Below are 5000 nucleotides of genomic sequence, written 5' to 3' on the forward strand. Positions count from 1 at the left end.
ATGGGTTTTTCTGGTGGATCCCAGTGGGTCCGGAGATCTAGCGGATCCCGGTCCCCGTTGGCTCCTGGATCGTGTCCCTTTGCCCCCGCCATTTATGGCTCTTTCCGGTGGATCCCGGAAGGGGCGGATCTGGAGCAGGTGGAGGTGCTGCAGAAGAAGTTTGACGACTTCCAGAAGGTGGGTCGGCGGGGCGGATCCCGGAGATCCAGTAGATCCAGATATCTTGTGTAATCCGGAAGGATCCGGGCTGGGTGGGCGGGAAGGGCCCCGTTGGCTCCTGGATCGCGTCCCTCTGCCCCCATTTATGGGTCTTTCCGGTGGATCCGGAGATCTAGCGGATCCCGGAAGGAATCCGGACTGGGTGGGCGGGAAGGTTGGCTACTGGATCGTGTCCCTCTGGCCCCCGTTTATGGGTCTTTCTGGTGGATCCCAGAAGGAAGAAATTTGACGACTTCCAGAAGGTGGGTTGGCGGGGTGGATCCCGGTGGATCCGGAGATCTTGTGTAATCCGGAAGGAATCCGGACTGGGTGGGCAGGAAGGTCCCCGTTGGCTCCTGGATCGCGTCCCTCTGCCCCCCCATTTATGGGTCTTGTCGGCGGGGTGGATCCCAGAGATCCGGCAGATCCCAGAAGGATCTGGACTGGGTGGGCGGGAAGGTTGGCTCCTGGATCGTGTCCCTCTGCCCCCCATTTATGGCTCTTTCTGGTGGATCCCGGAAGGGGCGGATCTGGAGCAGGTGGAGGTGCTGCAGAAGAAGTTTGATGACTTCCAGAAGGTGGGTCGGCGGGGCGGATCCCCGGGGATCCGGAGATCTAGTGGATTCCGGAAGGAATCCGGACTGGGTGGGGGCGGGAAGGTCCCTGTTGGCTCCTGGGTCGTGTCCCTCTGGCCCTGTTTATGGGTCTTTCTGGTGGATCCCGGTGGATCCGGAGATCTAGCGGGTCCCGGAAGGAATCTGGGCTGGGTGGGCGGGAAGGTCCCCATTGGCTCCTGGGTCATGTCCCTCTGCTCCTCCATTTATGGGTCTTTCTGGTGGATCCCGGAAGGAAGAAGTTTGACGACTTCCAGAAGGTGGGTCGGCGTGGCGGATCCCGGTGGATCCTGATATCTTGTGTAATCCGGAAGGAATCCGGACTGGGTGGGCGGGAAGGTCCCTGCTGGCTCCGGGATCGCGTCCCTCTGCCCCCCGTTTATGGGTCTTTCCAGTGGATCCCGGTGGATCCGGTGGATCCGGTGATCTAGCGGGTTCCCAAAAGAATCCGGACTGGGCGGGCGGGAAGGTCCCTGTTGGCTCCCGGATCGTGTCCCTCTGCCGCCCCCCATTTATGGGTCTTTCCGGTGGATCCCGGAAGGAAGGTCCTCCAGAAGGTGGGTTGGCGGGGGCGGATCCCGGCGGATCCGGAGATCGGCGGATCCCGGAAGAATCTGGACTGGGCGGGCGGGAAGGTCCCCGCTGGCTCCTGGATCATGTCCCTCTGCCCCCCGTTTATGGGTCTTTCCGGTGGATCCTGGAAGGGGCGGATCTGGAGCAGGTGGAGGTGCTGCAGAAGAAGTTTGACGACTTCCAGAAGGTGGGTCGGCGGGGCGGATCCCGGAGATCTAGCGGATCCCGGAAGGAATACGGGCTGGGCGGGCAGGAAGGGCCCCGTTGGCTCCTGGATCATGTCCCTCTGCCCCCCGTTTGTGGGTCTTTCTGGTGGATCCCGGTGGATCCGGAGATCTAGCGGGTCCAGGAAGGAATCCGGACTGGGTGGGCGGGAAGGTCCCCATTGGCTCCTGGATCGTGTCCCTCTGCCCCCCCATTTATGGGTCTTTATGGTGGATCCCGGAAGGAAGAAGTTTGACGACTTCCAGAAGGTGGGTCGGCGGGGGCGGATCCCGGTGGATCCGGAGATCTTGTGTAATCCGGAAGGAATCCGGGCTGGGCGGGCGGGAAGGTCCCCGTTGGCTCCTGGATCGTGTCCCTCTGCCCCCCGTTTATGGGTCTTTCTGGTGGATCCCGGTGGATCCAGAGATCTTGTGTAATCCGGAAGGGATCCGGACCGGGTGGGCGGGAAGGTGCCCCCATTTATGGCTCTTTCCGGTGGATCCCGGAAGGGGTGGGTCTGGAGCAGGTGGAGGTGCGGCAGAAGAAGTTTGACGACTTCCAGAAGGTGGGTCGGCGGGGCGGATCTAGCGGATCCCGGAAGGATCCGGATCGGGTGGGCGGGAAGGTGCCCCTATTTATGGCTCTTTCTGGTGGATCCCGGAAGGGGCGGATCTGGAGCAGGTGGAGGTGCTCCAGAAGAAGTTTGACGACTTCCAGAAGGTGGGTCGGCGGGGTGGATCCCGGTGGATCCGGCGGATCCCGGAAGGGATCCGGACTGGGTGGGCGGGAAGGTTGGCTACTGGATCGTGTCCCTCTGGCCCCCCGTTTATGGGTCTTTCTGGTGGATCCCGGAAGAAGTTTGACGACTTCCAGAAGGTGGGTTGGCGGGGGTGGATCAGGTGGATCCGGAGATCTTGTGTAATCCGGAAGCATCCGGACTGGGCGGGCGGGAAGGTCCCCGCTGGCTCCGGGATCGCGTCCCTCTGCCCCCATTTATGGGTCTTTCCAGTGGATCTGGAGATCTAGCGGATCCCGGAAGGATCCGGATCGGGTGGGCGGGAAGGTGCCCCCATTTATGGCTCTTTCCGGTGGATCCCGGAAGGGGCGGATCTGGAGCGGGTGGAGGTGCTGCAGAAGAAATTTGACGACTTCCAGAAGGTGGGTCGGCGGGGCAGATCTCGGTGGATCCGGCGGATCCCGGAAGGATCCGGATCGGGTGGGTGGGCGGGAAGGTGCCCCCATTTATGGCTCTTTCCGGTGGATCCCGGAAGGGGCGGGTCTGGAGCAGGTGGAGGTGCTCCAGAAGTTTGACGACTTCCAGAAGGTGGGTCGGCTGGGCGGATCTAGCGGATCCCGGAAGGATCCGGATCGGGTGGGCGGGAAGGTGCCCCCGTTTATGGGTCTTTCTGGTGGATCCCGGAAGGGGCGGATCTGGAGCAGGTGGAGGTGCTGCAGAAGAAGTTTGACGACTTCCAGAAGGTGGGTCGGCCGGGCGGATCCCGGGGATCTAGCGGATCCCGGAAGGAATCCGGACTGGGTGGGCGGGAAGGTCCCCGTTTCCCCGTTGGCTCCTGGATGGTGTCCGAAGGGCCAGTGGATCCTGGAAGGATCTGGACTCGGGGGCTCCTGGATCGTGTCTGAAGAGCTAGGGGATCCCAGAAGGATCTGGACGGGGAACTGGGAGGGTCCCCGTTTCCCCGTTGGCTCCCGGATCGTGTCCGAAGAAAAGAGCTGGGGGATCCCAGAAGGATCCGGACTGGGGGCCGGGAGGGTCCCCGTTTCCCCGTTGGCTCCTGGATGGTGTCCGAAGGGCCGGTGGATCCCAGAAGGATCCGGACAGGGGGGGCGGGAAGGTCCCCGTTTCCCCATTGGCTTCCGGGTCATGCCAGAAGGGCCGGTGGATCCTGGAAGGATCTGGACGGGGAGCCGGAGTGGGTCCCCATTGTCTCCCGGATCGTGCCCATAGAAAATTGCTGGGGGGTCCCGGAAGGATCCAGCCTGAGGGGCCGGGAGGGTCTCCATTTTCCCATTGGCTCCTGGAGATCTGGTAGATCCTGGAAGGATCTGGACGGGGAGCTGGAGCGGGTCCCCATTTCCCCACTGGCTCCCAGAGATCCAGCGGATCCCTGAAGGATCTGGACTGGGAGACCAGGAGGGTCATTGTTTCCCCATTGGCTACCGGAGATCCGGAGGATCCTGGAAGGATCCAGAATGGGGGGCCGGGAGGGTCCCCATTTTCCCGATGGTTCCCGGATCGTGTCTGGAGATCCGGCAGATCCAAGATAGATCAGGAGGGGGAGCCAGAGTGGTTCCCCTTTGGCTCCCGGATCGTGTCCGAAGAAAAGAGCTGGGAGATCCCAGAAGGATCCGGACTGGGGGGCAGCGGGAGGGTCCCCGTTTCCCTGTTGGCTCCCGGATCCCGGAGGATCCCGGACGGATCTGGTCAGGGAGCCAGAGCGTTTCCCCCTTGGCTCCCGGAGACCTGGCACATCCCACAAGGATCCGGCCGGGGGGGCCGGGAGGGTCCCCGTTTCCCTGTTGGCTCCCGGATCCCGGAGGATCCCAGAAGGATCTGGTCAGGGAGCTGGAGCATTTCCCCCTTGGCTCCCGGATCGTGTCCGAAGAAAAGACCTGGGAGATCCCAGAAGGATCCGGACTGGGGGGCGGCGGGAGGGTCCCCATTTCCCTGTTGGCTCCCGGATCCCGGAGGATCCCAGAAGGATCCGGTCAGGGAACTGGAGCGTTTCCCCCTTGGCTCCCGGATCGTGTCCGAAGAAAAGAGGCAGGAGATCCCAGAAGGATCCGGACTGGGCGGGCGGGAGCATCCCTGTTTCCCTGTTGCCTCCTGGATCCCGGTGGATCCCGGACGGATCCGGTCAGGGAGCTGGAGCGTTTCCCCCTTGGCTCCCGGAGATCTGGCAGATCCCAGAAGGATCAGGATGGGGAGCCAGAGTGGTTCCCCGTCGGCTCCCGGATCGTGTCCGAAGAAAAGTGCTGGGAGATCCCAGAAGGATCCGGACTGGGGTCCCCGTTTCCCCCTTGGCTCCCAGATCGTGTCCGAAGAGAAGAGCTGGGGGATCCTGGAAGGATTGGACTGGGGGTCCCCAGTTCCCCATTGGCTCCTGGAGATCTGTGGATCCCGGAAGGATCCGGACTGGGGAGCCGGGAGGGTCCCGTTTCCCCATTGGCTCTCGGATCGTGTCTGAAGGGCCGGTGGATCCCGGACGGATCCGGTCAGGGAGCTGGAGCGGCTCCCCATTGGCTCCCGGATCGTGTCCAAAGATCCGGTGGATCGTGTCTGGAGAAAAGAGCTGGGGGATGCCAGAGGGATCCAGATTGGGGCTCCCGGATCGTGTCTCAAGGGCCGGTGGATCCCAGAAGGATCCGGTCAGGGAGCTGGAGCGTTTCCCG

At 63.0% G+C, this 5000-nt stretch overlaps 1 protein-coding gene across 1 annotated transcript in view; it reads left to right on the top strand.

Moving 5' to 3' along the window:
* The window catches only part of LOC310668801 (spectrin alpha chain, non-erythrocytic 1), a gene marked incomplete at its 3' end in the record, with an annotated part of 199549 nt that overhangs the window by 112367 nt on the left and 82182 nt on the right, over positions 1–5000 (top strand). The window lies entirely within an intron of this gene.

Source organism: Podarcis tiliguerta (assembly GCF_965153285.1).
Source record: "Podarcis tiliguerta genome assembly, chromosome: W".
Lineage (NCBI taxonomy): Eukaryota > Metazoa > Chordata > Lepidosauria > Squamata > Lacertidae > Podarcis > Podarcis tiliguerta.